A 23,395-nucleotide genomic window follows, 5' to 3' on the forward strand; every position below is an offset into this window, starting at 1 on the left:
TGCACCGTGGCGGGACAACAGTTTTTCAAATGCACTTCGCAAATGTTGTAAGGCTATGCCTTCTCATATCATCCCGCCCGAACACCATTGGTGATGATTCAGCCTCTGGCAAGCCTACGTATTCCCGGTCTAGTGAAGAAATACATGGTACCAACTACTGGACTAAAGCGGCTTACACTGGTGAACATCTGGTGATAAAAGTTCGAGGACACTTTGGCGACTAAAGTGATGAAAGGCGAAAGCCTGAGTGCTGCATTCTGCTACGCGACTGTTGCGCATATAGAGATGAACGCTGCGACAAGTAAAGCGAGCGACTACTCGTTCACATTCTGCGACCGCATTTATTCAGTGAATTCTGCTTGGCAGCAACGAGAACACGCTCCTTGTATCTTCGCAGTTGTTCTACGTTTACCTTTGTGTGGTTGATTTTACCGGGTGCGCGGCACTGATTATTAATCAATTAAGCAATGAACACTAACTAGTAGCTATTATGTATTAGGCGTTAATTAGCAATTAGAAAGTAATTATAATGGGTAATTAATCAGTGATCGGTAATTAGTTTATCAATTTGCCACCAATTAGTAATTATAACATTAGTTTTTAATTAGTAATTGATCATTGATTGCCATACGGCCATATAAGGCACGCTTTCGCGCATACTGTGGCGGTGCTCTGTGATTGGTCGAGACCTCCATGACGTCATCCCGTCTCGACCAATCAGAGCCGCCGCAAAAGCGTGACACTTTTGCTGACGACAACAATAAGGCAATAAAGGCTTTCGCCTTAATATCAGCATTGAATTCACGCATACGCTGAGGAATCGTTGTCTCCACAAGCGTCTGCAGCAGCTGTGAAGACGACTCGCTAGTTTATTTCAGGGTACAATTATACACCTACCCCTGCTAATCATGTGGCCCTTCGAGAAGCGATTCGCCAAATATACGGTGAATCACCTCGAATATATGGTGTACGCATATTCACATATCCAAAGCCTGCGTTACAAATTTTGGGAACTTTTCTACGCCACACCACTTACCAGTTTCTGAAACAAAACAATATTAAGCTCCTTCCATTTGGTCGTCTCCGAGGACACTGGAGAGTGTTTCACTGGATCCCTGCACACAGAGGGCTCAATGAAGAAAGACAGGCCTATGCTAAAGCAAAGATCACCTTTAGCAATGCCCTCCGAATAGCTGCGCCTTTTTCTGGACCGGACACAGCTGGTCGTGTTTCGAACTGTATGAGGAGTGCTACGAAGACTTATACTGCGTCTATCCAGATGCCCGACACGTCATTTTTCAAAAGACTAGACCTGACAATGATATTTACTACTTCGCGTAGAATTCCAGGCCATCATGCATGCTTTATGCATACACTACGTTTAGGCGTTGCTTTCGCGCGCTAGTTCTTGCATTTAATCGGTCAGTCGGACTTCCCGAAATGTCCTACTTACGTGTGCCGAATATATGCGCGCGCAAAGCTAACGCTCGCCGCTTCCTTGACGCATTTTGACAGCATGCGTCTTTCGAGCAAAAAATAGCAGTTGCTGACTATGGGTCATGGTACGTGCAGTGTGTATTAATCCACAGGCAGCCAAAAAAAAAAAAAGAAGAAAATTCTTTAAGTTTTACCACACCAAAGAAACCACAGGCTTCTAAATGCTCGAGATTGTAATTTGGTCTGATGCCTATAGCGTTGTATTTAGGTAATCAGAGAAGCTGCAGCAGCGGACTTCTTTCTGTCACGGAAGAATTGTGTAGGGCGGAGAGAAGGACACGTACTGAAAGGCCCAGGGGGGAGGGGTACTGAGCAACAACAGCTGAGGCATGCAGTGAAGTGTGCTTGTCGCGTCAAGTGCCGCAGGTTTGAACACGAGAGATATCGCATCGCGGCCAAAAATTATCCGGGGTTTAACCTGCTTCGATTGATTATACCGTGCGGAAACACTGTTTGCATTACTCGCTCGAGGACACGTGTGCTGCGGCGTCATGATTTGGCTGGCCAATCACGAGTCAGGGACAGCGACGGTTGACAAGATATTTGCTCGTCTCTGGTGTCCGTATCAGTGCTGTCGCACTAATAAGCGAAAAGCCAGAACTGCTGAAAAGCACTATCAGCTGGATAGAACGAGATGTTGCATAAAATACAGGTAGTTCATAAAAACGGGAAGAGGTTTTCTGAACCTGAAAATTCAGGACGCATTTCTTATATAGTCAAAAGTTACCTTGCATGGGATAAGGTGGTCTTCAAGCACCCGTTATTTAAATGTCTTGTGAGTCTAACCGCAGCTAGTGTAGCTCCGGTTGAAAAACGCCTCCTAAGTTTTCGCCGACAGTGCGGCAACAGGAAAATTGTATATCACTCGAATGATGTGTTGTGCTATCACCGGGCGCAACGGGCTCGTCGCCCAATAAAAGGCATGAATAAAACGTCTTGTACTCAGTACTGGAAATCTCAGTAAACTCCTTCTCAGAGCATTTTGTATTATTTGGGCAAAAGAGAAGCAAGAGGGGTACTATGAGTATATACCTGCCAATTCATCGTGGCAGTCGGTTGTTGAAATTAGGTTATTGCGGTGCATATTGCAGAGTGTAATAAGCTGCTTGCGTGTATATCGTTCGATGACGGCGCATGGCCTGCTAAATCTGTCTATGCTTTATTTTGTCCTCGTTAAAGATGTTTTTCGCTTCCAATTTTTTTCTTTTGCCAGTAAGGAAGCGAGATTTATTGAAACGTTCCTTCCGGTTTTGCAGAAGCAATGACAAAATGTCTTCCCAATCCGCAACAGCTGTTTCCATCACGGGATCGACCTGTTAGCCATTCGGTGGCGCTAAAAGAGGTGGCATCCAGCGGAAATTCGGTACAGGACCCTTTGCGGCATGTCAGGAAACTTACCCAAAGTTCACAAGGGGACGAACAAACAAAATTGGGAGGCTAAAGTGGCCGGCTTAACACTTTAATTAGCCAAAGCTACTATAGCTTCAGCAAGTTCAAGATTCTTGGACAACTTTACTTGTTAGTCAGCTGTGAGATAGTATAAGATACTCTTTGCACACTTTCATGGGAGTGGTGTAAGCTTCCGATGCGTGGCGAAAGATTGCTTTTAATTTGTTCCTGCGCTCGCAGTGAGCAGTAAGAACTGTCGTAGAAAATCAATGGCCTGCGGTTTTGAAAACATTTATGAGGCAGCTATGAAATGTTGTTAGAAACTCTTTCTGAACATATCTATAGAAATTGTCTGAGTCTTCGATGCGTAGCAAGCGTTTGCGCCTGCCGTTTGCCCTGCGCGCGCAATGAGTAATTAAGAATTTACATAAAAAAATTGGGCAGGTTTCTGAGAATTAATAGCAAAAACAAATAAAATCAGAAGACTGCCGGTTAAGATATGCGGATACATTGAATCCTCTCTTGAACGAACATCAAGGGACCTTAGGGAAAAGCTTGTTACAGTAAAACTGAAATAAGTGTGTGGAAGCTTGTTCCCATTAGCTACAAGAAACATCCTGTGTTAACATCCTATCTCATTTATTTCTCATTGCGCTCATTTCCAGGCGAAAAATGCAGTAACCTTTTGCAGCCCTTTAAAAGTTGCGGCTGAAGTGGACTTGAACTCAGTCACTGTGTCCGAGCTCTTGCAAGCCTTGTCCTTCACAACGGTGTGCTGGTCATGAAAAGCCTGCAGTTTCTCCAAGAAGGTGATTGCTTCAACAGATCATGGTTAACCAGCATGCATGCACGTACGCCTTTCTTGGAGCGAAAATACTTAATAGGGCTGAAGCTCTGGCTTTAGCTGGCTATGACAGTGGGGTCAAGCGTACAAAGCCAGCTATGAATTCGGCTGGCTACGAGATTATTTCGATAGCAAATTCAGTTTAAAGCTAAATGACGGCCACCTTTCTTCACACCCTAATGAAGCGTGGTTCTCGATATAAAGATATGCAACAAAATGCGTGTTGGGCTTGTTGAAGTACTTAGTATGACTGACGCGACAGAAAATGCTCATAAAACTGAAATGAGCAATACACTGAGCCCCGCCGCGGTGGTGCAATAGTGAGACGCCCGACTATATACTGGGCTGGAGTTGCCAGGTTCGATCCCGACCGCCGGCGGCTGCGTTCCGATGGAGGTGAAGCCCTCCACTACGATTCCCTTTTCTAACTTTTCACATTCACTCCCACCTCCCTCCCATCCTCCCATCTCTTACGGCGCGGTTCAAGTGTCCACAGGAGCAGTGTGACGGATACTGCGTCTTTTCTGTCCTGTGAACCAAATTATTTATAATACGCTGAATTTCATCAAAATGAAGGGCGTTCATAACCTTCAATGGAGCTTCAGTGGGGGTTATTCCACCGTATATTCATTGTAATCATGAAGTTAAATAATATGCGAACAAAATTAAGTCCAATGCCCCTTTCACAGGAAACATCGAGGGTTTTGGGGCATGGCGAAGCCATTTAGCAACGCACATATCTCACGAATACTTTTTTTTTTACGCTACGCAAAAGAAGAGCTTTATGACCACCACAGTGAGTCGAAATCACATGTCCCGCTTCATCACCCATTGCTGTCCTACCTTTTTACGCCGTAATCGTGGTGAAGCACGACGACCTTCTATGATAGCCTCCGGCAGAATTGTTCCCATGGCAACCACCCGTAAATTGCGCATGCCTCCACCGGCACCAGAACTCCCTGCATTCGCAATATCAACTCAATGGGCCCGGCTGTCACTGGCGGCCACTTTTCCAGCCTCGACACTACATACGGAAAGGGGCATTCTCTCTGTCTCTATACTCTGTCACCTGCCAACCGTTGCAGGTGGAAGTTGGGCTGTATTTAAAACATTGAGTACTTAAATTCAGGTCAGTTGATACGTTGGCTGAAATCAATCGATATATTTTGTCCGACACGCAATTAATATCCTACGGCTGACGCTGCAGATTCCAGGGTATACGCAGAGGTATACGGCTGCACTAATCCTCAGTCAGCTTTCGTTGTAGAACATCTTTAGAAGAACCACGCTTCATTTTTCCCTTACATTAATTTAAGGCTGAACATTTCTGCGCAAAGCACCAGCCTCCAAATACCGCATTTGATCATCGCACTTACTTTACATAACTTCCTGCCACACTCTTCGTGCGTTCGGAACACGCTTTTGAGCATTGTATCATATAAGAACTACGGCTGCCATTAGTAGCATGCACACGGACTCCACATCTGGTAAATTCTCACTGCTGTTATATTTTACCAGCTCATTGAACTACTCTCGCTTCCTTGCGCGATGCGGTCGCCGCGATTTTCAATCCGCACCTCTAGTTTTTCCTCGACAGTCCAGAGAGGGCTTCCATTTAGCCGTGCGCGAAGGTGCGTAAATAAAACAATAGGCACAAAAAAAAAAAGAGTTCACTACGTGTGAGGATCTCAGCACGGTTGCTCTCTACTCGAACTCGACCGAAGGGTCTTGAGTTAAGACTCTGTTCCTCCAGGAAAATCGCCGTCAGCAGAATCCTTTGGTTATGCAATGCGTTTCGCACCTTTCTGCACGTGGGACGCTGTTCTGAAGAGCCTTTCGCCTCGAAGTTTCGAAACACGAGGCACCTTGCGCTCTTGACATTGGCAAACACGGCAACGCAAGACAAATGACAGAGTTGCAAACACGCGTGCAGAGTGCTTGCGCCAGCGATAACCGGACGCCGAAAGCCTCGCGACAGGTAACCGGTGGGTCTCGTTTCGTGAGGTGTGAAAAGCAGCTAGGAGAAAAAGTGAAAAATCACACAGGAAGAATCCTAATATTTTATGAAAACCTCAAAAATTGTCGCCTTTTTGTACAGTGCAGAAGTAGCGGCAAAAAGTTTGAGCATGGTGCTATGGTCCACCACAATTAAACGCACTTCGCCCCACACGGCCATCAGCGCGCATGCGCAGATAATCACGAGGGACCCGGTGCACACGCATGGGGCCCGGCCCGCACTTGGTCCGTGCGGCCATCATACCTCGGGGCCATATCTGCATGCGTTGTTGTCGGCTGATAGTGAGTGGGATCACTAACATGTCCTGACCACATGGTAGCAAGCGCAATTGAAACAGCAATTAAAACAGTATGCGCAGAGAGGCCTGGACGCGCAGACGTGCTCAGGAATGTATACACAAAACATGTGTTGAAACCAATGATCTTTCAAGAGGCCTCGGCACACCTCGCAGCTCACACTTTCACTTTGCTTTGAGAAGTGTGCTGGAAAACCCAAGTTGCATAGTGCTACGAATATTTCAGCACTTTTTTTTGGGCCGCTTTCGCATATTGAGTGCATTTCACGAAGCAGCAAACTTGACACTAATAATGGCCAGATGGACCTGATCGCCAATGCTTTGGCTGTTGTTTTCCAAAGCGGCAGTGCTGCTTGAGCGCGCTTACGCTCAAGGTGTGGCGAAGGAAGCCAGAGTGTTGTTGAGAGGCCGCTAGGACAGGGGATTTGTTTTGGTTCAACGGCTCCACTTTTCCCAAGCAGGACGGTAATTTGTGCCGCCAAAACGCCGAAAGCAATGAGCTATATGACAACCACAGGCGCTGCTTTACTGTCTTAGTGTACACCCTACTTTTCACTGAGGCCAACACCAGCCTCAATTGCAAGTAAAAGCGCTGCGGAAACCAAAGGCTGTGCATCGCTGCCAACCATGACCCAGTCTTACTTCTTAATGTTTTGCGAATCGGAGCCACAATTTTTCACGTATTTTCGATATACAGTGAAACCGGTGGACCATGCAATTCACCGCACGAATTATTATTTTTCTATTTTTATCTACTGAATCCACATGCCAGCCTTTATTACCAGCCAACTACGCACGGGCTCATTACAGTTCACTACACATATTACATGCAAAAAAAAAAAAAAAGGCACAGATGAGGGAGAATATATGAAATGGGGTCAAACGAACTCGTGTCAAAACACGTCATATATGTGTTCTCCGACTAACTCCGAACTTCCAATACATAAGGCAAGTACACATAAGGCAAGTATTCTCAACGCGTGTAGGCATATAGATAAGGTGAAGGACTTAATTTTCGCGAGGAGCTGATTTATGCCTCGTGCGCGAACCACATAGGCTTCGCGAAAAAGTGGTCCCTCGAGAAAGTTCGGCAAAAGGATCACAAACGGGTCTTCCACCGCTTCTTCGCAAAATGTTTCGATATTTCGACTATACCTGAATTCACGAAATACGTAGTTCGCGAAAACTAAATCGTTGCAGTATTTATGCCAGCACTGCCTTCAGCCGGCATTGCCCGCTTCGTTTTCTGTTTCGTAATATTACTCCCTCCGGGGCAATGGGAGATTGTCCCGATCCATTCTCTTCCTTCTATCTATTCTTCTTTCGGGCCAGCTCTTTTCCTTCAACAGGCCTCTTTGATGGTGCCATGTTGGTAGCAGTCCTAATCACGCACGCGCGCAAGAGCGTTTTATACTGTTCTGTTGCATTCGTTACGGCGATAACAGGACGTTTTTGCCGGCGGATGTGGCGAGCACTCCGTCCCGCTCTACTGCCCGGGCCATTCTGTCTTGATATGTTACACCGAGGGACTTCTTAACAACCCTCCCAATATATTTTCTTCTTCTACTTCTTCACTTTCGCTGATACCTGGATAAATCTTTATCCGACTGAGTTCATCCCGGATGCCTGACCATCCAGAGCGCTTTTCGCACAAATGTCTCGGCATTTTAAAATATTTTAATTGTACTAATAAAACACTGAAGACGTTTAACGTCTAGAAAATTATAGATCATGTCAAGAGAAAACAGCAAAATTGCCAATAAATGCGGCAGCCTGAATAATTCAAACAAGTTATTTATTACAGCCCATTGTGTTCGCATATTGGAGGCATCTCTGCGGGCTTCTATAGGTTCTGCCCCTTGACAGATTGAGCCAGCCGTAAATTAAACGAAAAAAAAAAAAGAAACATTTCGACACCTTTGTTCAACGTGCAGTCACTATGACATGAAAGCAGTCCTTCAAAGTTTTCTGCTGGGTAGAAGGTAGTATAGACTCGGTATAAAGAATATTTCGCAGCCAATTTACACATAACACAATGCATCTCCTGCCTCCCCCTCTCCCTTTCCCCGCTTGCTACCCCGACACAGAATATAGACAGGCTTCTAACTTGCCGAAACTTTTCCTTATTTGTCTACTTTGTTGTGTGTTGTTTATAAGAAAACACGGAATGAAACTGCAGGCTCAGAAAGCATAATTTCATATGAACCGACCAGACAAGCAAACATATGTTGTTCGTGCCTTTCAAACGATTCATTTTAGTCGAACGAGGCAAGAGTTTATCCCTGAGGAACACTTCGGTGGCTCGCAACGTACGGAACGTGTCCGCCTGCCCTGTACTCACGGTAGGCCGACATCTGCTCTTCTATACTGTTTTGCATCCTTGGCCTTCGGAAAGGTCAAACTTTCCTCGTAACGCCCGTGACCGATCGCAGAATCTCTTAAACACACTTGATTTGATATTTCGAGCCAAAAACAAGGAAACAGATGGAGAAGGAAGGAAGGAAGAGGAATTCGAATCCACCCTGTCAGAAACATGGGAAGGCCAACAACCACCCCTGTCCCCGAAGCACGTACGACGATGTTTGGTGCCGGAAAATAAGGCCAATGGCCTCAGCATACGACCGGTGATCAGCGATCGAAGACGAACGGCACTTTCGTAACCCGTCTCTGCCGGCGGCGCAGAAACCCGCGACACGTAAGCACGGCGACCACGTCGTCGCATACGCGCGGGAATACGTGCGCCCGCCTATCACGAATGCCCGATCTCGGGCCGCACCTTATCCGCTTTTCCATCGACCCGAACGCTGTCCATTTTATCGCTGTATACGTACGGTGCAAGATTAAATAGTGTCTCTGCACGGTTGCAGAATCAGATGGAGGCAAAAAGAAAATGACCGAACAAAATTTTGAAGAAAAAAAAAAGAAGAGAAAAAAGCTGACGGGTTTGGGTGGAGAAGCAAACGAGCACATCTTGAAGTCAATTCTTCTGCGTCTGGCGGGAAAGCTTGCTCAATGAGGGAGACGTAATCAAATGGGCCGCTCGGCCGACGCCGCCGCGCTCGAGGAGCACTCAGCCGGGGAAAGCGGTTAGTTAACCGGAACGCTGCCCTTCTCACCAGCATTCTCATTCGCCTCTCCTTGCCTGAGCAGCATCGCCTTCTCGCCCACAGCTAATGCGCGCACTCGTTGCCGAATAGCGGCGTAAATGATATCCGCACCGAGTACTTTGGTCACGTGATATGACTCTCATGTCGAGGCAAAGTGTAATGTAGTGTGTTGTCTCTTCTGGATGACAGACAGTTAGCAATGAATACGGCCTGCTTTATCGAAAGAAGTCGTTACCCGGACGACGCAGCGGAGAGGCGCACTCAAAATCAGGAGAGAAAAAAAAAAGCTCCTTTTCCGCCAGGGTGCGCTAGATTCCTTAACAAAAAACTCGTAAAATGCCGATCACGAGGGAACTCACACGATGTCTGATGCATAACGCAGAATGTAGGCCTTAAGGCCATTTCACACTTGCTTGTCGCGAAGGGCCTGCGTACGGCTGTCGAATGCGACCTGGAAGCTGGATGTGTATGACTGATTTCCGCTCGCTTCAATTGCGGCGCTGATTGGCTATTAGCTTGCGACCGGCAGGCGCAAAGCTAGTAAATTTGAGAGCATGTGACCGGCCTGGGAATGTCGGTTTTTACTCGGAGTGCACCCACTTGCGACAGTGGCTTTTCGACCAAAACGATTCGACGACCTCTTCTAGTCGCAAGTAGGAATTGGGTTTTACACTTTCGGCTAACGTCTTATTAATCGCGACCAAGATCAGAACAACCGAGAAACTTCATTTGGTCTTCGGGAATTGTGGTAACTTTAATATTACGTCTTTTTTTTTTCTCATTTTCGCAAGGCTTGCTAGTATTTATAAATTAATAATGCCGTACCCACCATCCAGCTCTGTTGAGTTGAGGAAAATGGATATTTGGGAACACAGCGCGGAACAGAACGCAACAGAAGAGAACGAAGGTAGACAGGACGGAGCGCTGAACTGACAACTTTTATTTCAAAAGAAAGAAGGTGACCCGTATTTAAGCGGTGCCAATCAGAACACGTGATAAATTCACGTGTTCTGATAGGCCCCGCTTAAATACGGGTCACCTTCTTTCTTTTGAAATAAAAGTTGCCAGTTCAGCGCTCCGTCCTGTCTACCTTCGTTCTCTTGTGTTGCGTCCTGTTCCGCGCTGTGTTCCCAAATATGGATTTGAACCAACTAGCCCAACAGCAAGTTTTGGAGGAAAATGGAGCGATGTCGTTACTGATAATTTCCAGTTGCTTAGCTCAGCTAGGCAATGATATGCATAGCGAAAGGTTAGGGCTTGGCTTGGATGAGCTTGCTTATCCGATATATTAGGCTGCACCGGTTAAGCATTTGAGACACTGCCGCAGTTTTCCATTTGTACAAAGCCCGTGTTTATTCAATGTTATGCTTTAGATATAAAGACTCATAGATGGTCTGTAAAGTAGTTTGCCGCGTACCGTCTCAATTTTGAATACACAGTATCTAGACGTGATGGTCTCTCTTGGGTACACAAGATAAATGGCGGTTCCACATTGGGTAGTCTGAACGTGAGGATCCAATGCCAAATTAAAGGCGAACTTCACCTTCATACACTCGCTGAGCTTCGACTTCTTTTTGCTGTACAGTTCGGCAGCGACTCGGCGCCTTTGCCAATCCGAATCTTGGCGACACCGCTTAGCGAGACGTTCTTCCCGCTCCTCAGGCGTCTCCGACGCTCACTTAGCCTTCCTTGCTTCATTCGGTCGTTCTCGGGAGGCCTGGAGTCATGCGATGACTTCTGGATTCGTCGTCGCTCCCTCGCGTAGTCTCCGCTGATGTTGTCCGCCTCTTCATCCATTGCGCGTCTATCTAGTGAGCGCCCGTACCGCAGCTTATATTCTCAACCAAGGTATATGTACAATGGTAGCGAAGGCTGGGCCCAAAAACGGTCCAGCGCGACAGCAGCACAGCCACTTTGGGGGGGCCAAAACACTTAGATAATGAAATTCAAAAGCACAAATAAAAACGCTATAAAACAACATAAAGAAATACACATTTTAATGCCACGTTTTATAAAATAGGTAAACTATTTTAGCAAAATATTACTCCCCATTTTTAATTTTTGCAACGTTCTTGTTACGCCCCCTGTTGATGAGTGTGCGGTGCATTTGCAGCTTGACTTTGCAGGCCTCGTTTCGGCACCCAGCCACAGTGGCCGCGGGAGGTCACGAAGCGGTTTCTTATCGCCAGTCTCGAAATGCCCCTTTTGCGAAGTTTTCGTCGTCCTTGCGCGTCGCGTCTCTGTCACCGTTTTGTAAAATTTGCACCCCGCCGCACCGCTGCGGCAGTTTTCTCGGTTTTTGTCGTTTCCTTCGACGTGCGGCCAGTGCGAAGTCTTTTTCCGTCTTTGCACGCTTCGCGCTGTTCTTTTGAAGCGCTTAGCGCTTTATTTCAAGATGAGCTTGCGGCGTGTGAAGAAACGATGCGCCGTGGCACATTGCGACAGCATGGACAGTGGCGTCGGTGTCAAGCTACACCGCTTCCCGCTGGACTTTCACAGGTGAGCTGTTGTCAGTGTCGTCTGCTACAAGGCGTCTGCTCTAGGTATGCTCCGAATGCTTTCGTTGGGCTGTTTCTTCTGTTTCTGTTTGTTTGGGCTTCTGTTTCTGTAACCAGTTCGTGCGCACGTGGCTTCATTTTTTCGGTGATATTTATGTAATACACTACAGGGCACACACTTTAAGTGCTGAGCTGTGCGAAGGAGGCCCCCCAGGCCCACCATTTGTCTGATTTATGGTGAGTTTCATGCAGCCGGCTATCACCAGCGTTAACTTGATACCGGGCTCTCAGGAGCAACCACGCGCATGCCACTGACCGGAAGGCCAATTTAAAACCAATTGTGCTGCCTGACAAGTCTGAGCACAACACTGTATAGTTTTCCAACACCGCGAAGCCAATTTGACCCTCGCAACTGGTAGTATCAAAATTCAGCCACGTGTATATGCGCGGCCTTGAGGGTGCTTTAACTGAATTCACTCAGGAGTTACTGCCTGTCTTCTTATTGCTATCCTGCATATGCATGACCGTTAGGGTAACTTTAAACGCACTTCATTCTCGTCCATCTTAACCATAGAAAAGTATAGCTACCCGCATGCCATGAGGACGAGCGTACGTAACCGCACTCTTAGGCGCTGAGAGCTTGGGGCGAGCATTTACTACCATAGTTCAGATATAATGGAAATATAATGTACTGCAGTTAGCATTGACAGGAATAATGACGCATTGGCGTTTGGAGTATGCAGTATTCCTTACGGCGCAATTGTGAATAACGTGCACGTTGCATCACGTCCAGGTGCCGAGCGTGAGCGTGGGTGCTACCACAACGTCAGCCTGGAGAAGAAGACACCATGGCAGCTGCGAGACTTGCGGGGTTTTTTTTTAAGCACTTCGAACCGTCTGCGTATCTGTCGTCAAAAAAGCTGCGACCCGTGTTGATGCGCCTACTTATGTCAAGTCATGTTTGCCTCAATTGAAGCAGCACTGTCTTCTATGCTTTTCAATTTCCTACCTGGCAACGTTCGTGGAACTGCAGGGCTTTTTTCTATCCGCACTGTGACCATTAAGATGAATAGCCAGCTTAAAGAAACTACTGCTTGAGCTGCCTGTGACGTGTATTTTTTGTTGGTGTGCTTTATCACTGTATTTGTTTGGTTGCTGTAATAAAGCATGAATATGAAAACCATACTTGCCGTACACTGTATTGCAAACTGTGCACTTGAGCCTGTGCTTTGTGCATCATACCTTGTACTCAAAAGTACTAGCACCAGTATTTCCACAAAGGTTTCCCCTACGAATCATGCATGATTGCATTCTTAGCCAGCCAAGATAAGCCAGCGTCTGAAAGTGTTGCTGCCTTTCTATGCTGCCTTCTTTGCCAGTAACTTTCATTGGGTTCCGAATTGCACATTACCAAGGCCATAACTAGCAGGAACTCGAGCACATTTGACTGGAAAAGGTTGGTGCGCACTGAAAGGCAACCTTCATGAGATACCGGCTTGAAAAGGCGGGTCCTTTAAAAAGACCCCTTTAAAATTCGCGCTAAAAACATACGTATGCGTGACGTCATTCAACGTCACTCATACGTAGTTGCCCCCCAATATGGCGGTGCCCATGAGCCGCCATTTTTTGGACCAATGGGAGCCTATGGAACCTTCGCTACCATTGTACATATACCTTGTTCTCAACTACGCGGTAGACAGATTACCAAGCGAAGCGTGATCATGATGGAGACAGTCAGGTCATGCACGGGCGCCGCGAATAGACCGGTGCGGCTCGGCGCAACCGGTTGTGGCTCCGGCTGGGCACCGCGATATTCGCTTCTGCTAGCCTAGTGTAGCTTTCGCTACAATAATTCAGCAAAGTTAGCGTGCCTATGGTCAGGATGAAAAGCATGCGTCACTGTGATTTCTCGTTCTTTCCTTGGGCTCTAATTGAAACTTCAGCCATACAGAAAGCTGCAATTTCTTGACAGCTAGAATCTTGACTTCAACACGATCTCTTGTGAGAAGTAATTAAACTCACTAGTGCATTGGTTGCGCTGACTGATTGAAAGAAGAAGCTCTTTATTAAAGCCCTTCGTATGCTCTTGGCTCGCTGAAGCATCAGCGCGCGCGCGAAGTTTCACCGTTGTCACGGCGGCCTAGAGGGATGCTGATTTGGTCGCAGCCTACCATGAGCATCTCTCTGTAAATAGAAAAATAAGAAACAAAAAATGCTTTTCACCACCTCCACTTGCCATATTCCACAATACTCAGGATTTCACTAGAAATTACGCTAGCTTTGCGGAGACTGGAGATGCTGTAGTAATCTCGTCGTTGTACCCAATTGGGTGGATCACAATAGCGAGTTACGTGAGTTTCCTTGCGCTTAGCTCAGAGTAAACCTGGAGGTCTGAGATGATGGGTTCAGCGGTCACCCAGCCCCGGCAGCGGAACGGTCCCACATAAACGAGGGCTATGAGGAAGCGGCGACAGTTACAGCGTTTAAGCAGCTGACGATCAGTTGAATTAGCAGTTTGGGCCATAGCTTCGTAAATTTCTTGTCGGCGATACTTTTACCAACGCCTAACTATGCGCTCTGTAGCTTCGTTATTAGTGCGAAATAAATCTGGAGGTTTAAAGCTCTACAAAATTGTCTAACGCTTGTATGTCCATTTGTAGTACTCTTACACTAAAAAAAAAAAAAAAAAAGAGAAATAAACAGTACATTCTACTTTGTGCATTGCACGTAGTCGTCTCCATTAACTTTCATCTGTTCGCAAACGCTTTCGCACGTTAGAAACCTACCATTTTTTTGTTCTTTCACCTCATCTTGTAATTAACTATAGGAATTAACATATCGCGTGATCTTTCCTGCTTCCCACATATTCTAGAACCCAGCCGGGTGGCGCAGTGGTTAGGGCGTTTGGCCACTGTTCCCAAGGGTGCGGAATCGAATCCCGGTCTCGGCATCCGGTTTTCGATGGAGGCGAGAAGCAAGGCGCCCGTGTGCTGTGCGATGTCAGTGGACGTTAAAGAACCCCAGGTAGTCGAAATTTCCGGAGTCCTCCACTACAGCGTCTCTCATAGCCTGAGTAGCTTTGGGACGTTAAACCGCACAGACCACACCAAACCATATTTTAATGATTGCTAATGAAGCCACTCGTGTCTTACCTCGCTTACGACGCAGTTTACGATTAGCTTCTGTCAAGTGTCGCGCCTACATAATGTTAGCTCGTCCCAAGCTGGAATGGGCATGAGCAGTTTGGGATCCTGACAATTATGATTAGACGAGCTCGGATATATCGAACCCAGACATTTGGAATGATTTTTGATAACGAACATAAAGATCACCCTTTGCGAATCCTACGTGAGAGTATAGGAAGACCGTATTGTATATAAAGTGCCGATTTCGTCGGCCACTCGACATGACTAACGACGTACCGTGCCCCTGCAGGTGGCATTTTTCTTTACGGTGCGCTTGCTCACACTCTGCACGCGAACCCTGGTCGGCTGCTTGGCCTTGGGCGTCTCCTGGCAGCCACAGCGAGAGGAAATTAATGTGCGGTGTGCTTAGTGGGGTAGCCCTCGATGTCTTCAGAACTGATTTTCCACACCACACTCTCGTCGTGCGGTGAAGCCAGCCTAACCAAAGGCAATCGACGGCCCTACCTTGTTGTGCTTCTCTGCTACTGTAATTTTATGATTATCCACTCTATAGCGTACTCGTAAAAAAGATTAGGCATCTTTGATATAGGCAGTGGCAAGTTACTAACAACAAGTTCGTATATATATATATATACAACAAGTTCGTATATATATATATATATATATATATATATATATATATATATATATATATATATATATACGAACTTGTTGTATATATATATATATATATATATATATATATATATATATATATATATATATATATATATATATATATATATATATATATATAAGAAAAAGAAAAAATCTTCAAAGCCAAGGCCTTGACCATTGATAGTTGACCACTTTTCCCAAAAACCTCCTTCATGCTTGGCGCTCCCATCTTTTAGTGAGAACCGAAAAAAATTTTTTCACCATCTGCAGCAAACACGTTTCCCCACCTGTTTTTTTTTTTATTCTTTTTTTTTTTTTTCGAGGTTGTTCCGCGGCTGCCTGTATTGTATACAGATGACTCCCGGCGGCCGGTGCCTTGGGTGGATGACCCTTTGAGCCTTGCCTGCTCTCCGCACCTGTGTGTGTATGTGTGTGTTGTGCGTGCCCAGCTGGTTCACCTGTATGTGCCCATATTCTGTTTTTATCAGCTCTTGCCAACACTATAAGAAGACGAACAAGAATCATGTGCCCTCAGTCTTGAGAAAGGCAGGGCTCCTGCCGAAATGTCGACTCCAAACAAGCTTGAAAACAGTATGAAGCAATTTTTCACTTATATATATATATATATATATATATATATATATATATATAAGTGAAAAATTGCTTCATACTGTTTCATATATATATATTGTTACGGTGTAATAAGAAGGGGTGTTTATTTACAATGCTGATGTAGCGGGACAAGATGGAGCCTACTAGCGCCCAGGAACCAACGCTTCTTCCTCCTCTTCGGCCATACCAACCATAACAATCCTTCATCGTCGTCAGTAGCGTGACATTTCCCCCCTACTCAGACGAAGCCCTCTGAACGTGTTCGTGAGTCGTGCGAGGCTGACATGGCTTTAAGCGGGCAACATGACATAGTCGTTTTTGGCAGACCGGCAACCCGATGCTGTCAGGCGGGCTATTGCATACGTTAAATCACTGATGCGTTTGACAATCACATATGGGGCGTCATAGTGGGCCAAGAGTTTTTGATGTAGGCTGCGGCCCCGAATTGGACGCCACAGCCAGACTAAATCACCTATGGAGTACGTTACACGCCGGTGACTGGCATCGTACCGTGCTTTGGAACGTTCTTGTGAAGCACCAGACCGTAAGCGGGCGATTCTCCGAGCTTCTTCAGCGAGACAGAGGGTCCCAGTCAGGCAGAGATCTTCATGGCTTGAGAAGGGCAGGATGTATCCAGGGGGTAGCGTGGCGGTCTGACATACAGCAAGAAGAATTGACTGTACCCAGTCGTCTCATGCGTGGCGGTATTGAATGCATACGTGATGAAGGTTAGTATAGTGTCGCAGTTCTTATGCCCTGCATCCACATACATAGCTAGCATGTTTATAAGCGTTCTGTTTACGCGCTCAGTCAAGCCATTTGTCTGGGGATGGTATGGCGGCGAGTGTCTGGAAGTTACGGCGCATAAACGCATGAGCTCTTCAACAACATCAGCGAATTATCGGCCCCGATCAGTGATGACGATTCGTGGCGGCCCGTGTCGTAGGATGACTGAGTGCAGCAGGAAAAGCGACACTTGATGCGCCGTAGCAGACGGAATAGCGGCGGTTTCACAGTAACGTGTGAGGTAGTCCACGCAGATTACAATCCAACGATTTCCATCCAAGGACTTCGGAAACGGACCTACGAGGTCAATGCCTACTTGATCAAACGGAGCTCTCGGGGTCTCCACAGGATGCAGCAAGCCAGATGGAGTTGCAGTGGGACGTTTGTGGCGTTGACAGTGCTTGCAACTGACGACGTATTGTTCAATAGTCAAGCGCATTCTGGGCCAGTAAAATCTTTCTTGAGCACGGTGGAGTGTTCGAACTGATCCCAAATGCCGAGAAGTTGGATCATCATGCATGACACGCAATACGTCCGTGCAAAGCGTCTTGGGAACTACGAGTAGGTATCGCTGGCCGACAGGCGAATAACTCTTTTTCCATAGGAGGTCATCACGCACACAAAAACGGCTTGTAGCTGCGCTGGCTTGGGAGGCAGCAAAGAGAGGCTGCAGACTGCTATCCCTTTGCTGTTCTATTTTGAAAACATTCGTGTCGGGGAACGCTGCCTCGAGGGTCGATATGTAATTGTCGAAATCGTCGCTGTCAGATCCGTTCGTGCCCATTGGCATCCCAGAAAGACAATCTGCGTCTGCATGACGCCTCCCGCTTTTGTGCACCACGGCAAAGTCCTGTAACCGGAGGGCCCAGCGTGCGAGGCGACCACATGGGTCTCGAAGGTTCCGCAGCCAACAGTGTGAATGATGGTCAGTTACGATAGTAAAGGACCGTCCGTATAAATATGAACGGAAACGCTGCACAGCGAAAACGACAGCCAGGCATTCCTGTTCGGTGACTGTGTAGTTCCGCTTCGGTTTGCTCAGGGTACGACTTGCGTACGCGATAGCATGCTCTCGTCCATCGTGCCGTTGGACAAGGACTGCACCAAGACCGATTCCACTAGCGTCCGTGTGTACTTCTGTCATTGCAGTGGGATCGAAGTGAAGTAGGATGGGTTTTGATATTAAAAGAAAATTCAGTTGACGGAATGACGCGTCGCAGTCTGGTGCCCAGTCAAAAGTAGAGTTTTTGTGGAGAAGGCACGTCAATGGGTAAGCAACGTCAGCAAAGCGATGTATAAAACGTCTAAAATACGAACACAACCCTAGAAAACTGCGCAACTCCTTCACTGTCTGCGGGGGTTTAAAAGACTCAACAGCGGCCGTCTTCTGGGGATCCGGCATTACACCATCATCATTGACAAGGTGTCCTATAGTACCAGCGCTTGGTGCTCTCCAAAGCGGCACTTTTTCGAGTTTAGAATTAGGGCGACGTAGTGCAGACAATTCAAGACACGTACTAGACGGTCATTGTGTTCTTGGAAGGACTTCCCAAATATGACGACATCGTCCAGATAGCAAAAACAAATGACCCATTTTAAGCCACGCAAAACTGTGTCCATAAATCGTTCAAATGTGGCAGGCGCATTGCACAGCCTGAATGACATAACATTAAACTCATAAAGGCCGTCTGGCGTTACGAAGGCTGTTTTTTTCTTATCCGCAGGATCCATTGGAATTTGCCAGTAGCCAGATCTGAGATCAAGACAAGAAAAATAAGACGCACCAGAGAGGCAGTCGAGGGCGTCGCCTATGCGAGGAAGAGGATAGACATCCTTTTTCGTAACAGAATTTAGACACCCGGTAATCGACGCAGAATCGCCACGAACCGTCTTTCTTGCGTACGAGAATAACAGGGGCTGCCAAAGGGATAGATGACTCCTGTATCACCTTCTTCCATAGCATGTCCTCCACTTGCCCATGAATGACTTTGCGCTCAGATGGGGACAAGCGATATGGCTTTTGACGGATGGGACGAGCCGAACCAGTGCCGATGGTATGATGTGTCCGAGGTGCATGGAAAGAGGTTGATCCATCTGTTTGAGAAAAGTCAAACATAGGCGAAAAAGGTAGAAGAATATCCACAAGAGTACGGCGTTGAGGTGAGCTGAGATCGGCGCTGATCATGTGGCAGATCGAAGTTTCATCAGCAGCCGGAGGTACAGTGGCACTCGTAGCATCTGTGACCAAAGCAACAACAACGTGGGGCGCATCGGATTCACAGGAGGCAAGCTTCAATCCGCTGGGTAAAAATGCGGGCTCGGACGATGCATTGATTGTCCATAACGAGGCATTACCGTGATGCATGGAGATCATACAATGAGGAATAATAACATTTTTCTTCGGACATGCTGAGTGAACTGGGTGCACCACGGCCTGGAATGAAACCTGCTCAAGAAGTGGAACGGACACGGGGACGAACATGGCAGACAAGGGTGGAACTACTGTGTCTTCGGTAACGCTAAAAACTGTTTCTTCATTACGGCCGCTTTCAAAAAGTGTCGGCAGATGCGAGCCGCCAAAATGAACCTCTTGACTTCGGCAGTCCACGGTAGCGCCACAAAACTTCAAAAAGTCCATTCCTAAAATGATGTCATGCGTAGAGTTGGGTAAGACGACGAGTTCGGCTTGAAAAATTGCACCACCCACAGACACTTCCGCACTACACACACCCAGAGGCCGCAACACCTCTCCACTGACACCACAAAATGTTGAAGCATGGTCATATTCAAACATCACTTTGCGTCCCAACAAGCGCCTAAACTGATTACTCATCACAGACACAGTCGCACCCGTATCCACCAAAGCTATAATGTACACACACCGTCAATGAACACACGAATTTTGTTTTTGAGCATTGCAGTTGGAGGGATGTTGGCACACAGCACATTTCCAGCGGCCTCACCCCCATTGGTCGCGCTGGTAAGTTTTCCTGATGGGGCGACATGGAGCGCCGCCGCGGTGATGGAGAACGACGCGCACGGAAGGCGGTTAGAGGAGTAACACTTCGGTCAGACGCTGGGGAATGGTCGCGCAGATTCTCGTTCTGGATGTTGCGCTAGTACCCACGGGGAGTATTGGATTGCTGGAAAACTGGGCTGTATTGTCGATTGTTGGGTACTGCTGTAGGCGCCGGGCGGTTATAGCGTGGCGGGAACCTACTGCGGCAGTACCTGGCGATGTGACCTTCGACGCCGCAGCGGTAATATATCGGTGGGGAAGGTAGAAAATGCTGTTGTGGATAAGAGCCAGGCACAGCAGGACGCGTCGTAGGTCTGGCTGAATTTTCATACTGCACAGGATTCCTAGTAGATTGAATAGAAGATTTAGGTGCACTTGAGGTGACGTCATACCTTGGGACTTCAAGCATCGACGCAGTCGGGTTGGCAAAATGCATTGGCGGGTAGTTAATAGAAGCTGCAATTTCAGGAGCTTGGGAGAAAGGCTGCACTTGAATCGATTGTGGTGGTGAAGCCGGCCGTCTAGAGGCCCTCTGGACAGAAACCTCAGCAGATTCATGCAGGGGAAGCGTGTTGATCCGTAGAAGTTCTTCGCGCACGATTTGCCGGATAGTTGACGGAAGATCTAGTTGAGCCTGGTCATCAAGACCGGCCACGGTAGGCACGTCAGCCAGCCGGCCAAATTTTGGCGCAATACGCCGTGTTTTAAAAGCTTTAAACGCGCGGGTGTGTCTAATGACATCGGAGACAGTGTCAAGGTTGTCTTTGGCGATTAAGAAGTTGTACACGTCCGCCACGATACCCTTCAAAATGTGACCGACTCTGTCTTCTTCGGGCATGTTGGAATTGACACATTTGCATAACTTGAGGATCTCTTCTGTGTAAGTTGTACAAGTTTCATCGGGCAATTGAGCTCTTTGAGAAAGGGTCTGCTCAGCCCGCTTTATGCTGGGAACAGAGTCACCAAAACGCAGTTTTAACTCGGTGGCGAACCGTTCCCAAGTCGTCAAGTTGTCCTCGTTATTCTCAAACCAGGTCATAGCCGTGTGAGTGAGAAAGAAAACGACGTTTGTTAGCATGGTAAGAGGGTCCCACCGGTTGTACCGACTAACTCGTTGATAATCAAGTAGCCACTTCTCAACGTCCTCACCTTCTCCGGCAAAAGGTCGTGGTTCCCGGTAAGGCTGGGATGGAATAGGGCTGGAGTGGGCAGGCATGCCGCCAGCCTGGCTTGCAGCGTCGCGGCTTGCACGGTTTGAGTTGGTGTGGTCCATGATGGTCGTGAGCGGTGGCAGTCCAGCGATGAGGCGACTACGTCGAAGCTCCAGTTGGTCTTGCAGAGCTGTAGGTAGGGATCGTACCCAGCACCTCCACCAAGTTGTTACGGTGTAATAAGAAGGGGTATTTATTTACAGTGCTGATGTAGCGGGACAGGATGAAGCCTGCTAGCGCCCAGGAACCAACGCTTCTTCCTCCTCTTCTGCCACACCACCACAATCCTTCATCGTCGTCAGTAGCGTGACAATATATATATATATATATATATATATATATATATATATATATATATATATATATATATATATATATATATATATATATATATATATTGTAGTGTGGTAATTTTCGTCTTCATAGCCACTGCCATGCAACGCGTGCTGGCGCGCTCGAGGACGAAAAAGTTGGTCGCTGCCTTGCTGATTCGCCACGCCTGACGCACGCTCCGCTGCGAGTTCCTCCTGAGCGGCTATATCCATCTGAATAAACACACCCCTACTATATATATATATATATATATATATATATATATATATATATATATATATATATATATATATATATATATATATATATATATATATATTGTGAGCACTGTGTGGCGCTTCTTCTTCCACACGGCTGAACGTGCTGCAGCCACCGTAGTGCTGCTTCATCTTCATCCTGCTCCCTCTTGTAGATACCCATCGTCATCGCGGAGTGTGTTTGGCTGCAGTGTGCGACCAAGGCTTCAGGTCTGCAATAAAGCCTGATTCCCCAAGTCCGACCTTCGCGTTACCTTACACGTGGTGGAGGTGCGCCTTGATTTCCCCGCTGCTTCGTCACCTGCATCCACCTGGAGCTTCGTTCTGGCCGCCGTTTGACCCCGACCACCATCGTCATGACTCAAGAGGGCCACTCCGCTACTTCGGCTTCTACCAACTCGACTCCAGCTCCCCTTGCCACTTGGACTGTCAGCAGCCGTCAGCGCGACCCGCAAATGTTCGCCGGTCTCCGAGGCGACGACGCTGATGACTGGCTCGACAGCTACGACCGGGTCAGTGCTTTCAACCGGTGGGACGATTCGCTTAAACTAATTAATGTGTCCTTTTATTTGACGAATGTGGCCAAAACGTGGTTCCTAAATCATGAATCGACGATTCCTGACTGGGCTACCTTTAAACAAAAGTTACGCCAGATTTTCTGCGCTCCTACTGTTCGCACGGAGTCCGCCAAGAAGAAGCTAGAAGCCCGACTTCAGCGGTCCAATGAGACCTATACCTCTTATATCGAAGATGTTCTAGCACTTTGTCGGCGCATAAATGACACCATGCCAGAGGCCGAGCGGGTTCGGCACGTCCTTAAAGGTATTGGGCCACTCGCCTATAACGCCCTGGCCGTGCAGAACCCTACCACAATTGACGCCATCATATCGACCTGTCAACGCCTTGACGAACTACAGTCAATACGCCTGCAGCCTGATCCAACTTCATTTGGTTTCACTGCCGAAGCTGACCTCCGTGCTCTTATTCGCGGATTAATTCGTGAAGAGCTCTCGGCTCAAGGTAATTTGTGCCGCCCTGCATCTGAGCCACATCCTTCAAGTGCCGGCCTGCGTAGCATTGTCAAAGAAGAGCTGGCCTCAATGACCTATTGCCCGCCAACATCGGTCGCTCCTACCATCTGTCAGGCGCCAACGTACGCCCAGGTCACATCCTTGCCGCCTGCAGTTGGAGCGCCTACGCCACCGGCGCCTACCACTGCTCATGTCGCTGCATTGGCACCACCTGCCGCGGCGCCGACATACTACCCTAACTGGCGCCCAGCCCGCCCTGTTTGTTATTACTGCGGGTACCGAGGCCATATTTCCAGCTTCTGTCGTCGCAGGCTCCAGAATGAACGCCGCGGCTACGAATCATTTGAAGCAGACTACCCTCCTCGCTTTTCCGGCTCTAACCACCGTTCATTCCCTGATTATCCCCGACGTTCATCACCCCCGCCAGAAAGCCCCGCTCCGCCTGCTGGTTACAGGCCTTCAAGACGCCGTTCTACTTCGCCTTTTCGCCGCTCAACCTCAGCTCTCCGTCAAGCTTCTCTGACGACCCCCCGCTTGTCGGAAAACTGACCACTGCAGTTTTAGGAGGGAAAACTGCACTCTTCGACCATCCCAAAAATCCTCCGGAACGTCCCTGGAATATTATTTTAGTGCGGGTTGAAGGTTTGTCTGTTGAGGCTTTGGTTGACACGGGCGCCGCTGTTTCTGTGATACACA

This window comes from Amblyomma maculatum, chromosome 1 (genome assembly GCF_055883805.1).
Source record: "Amblyomma maculatum isolate TAMU_Amacu chromosome 1, ASM5588380v1, whole genome shotgun sequence".
NCBI classification, from domain to species: domain Eukaryota; kingdom Metazoa; phylum Arthropoda; class Arachnida; order Ixodida; family Ixodidae; genus Amblyomma; species Amblyomma maculatum.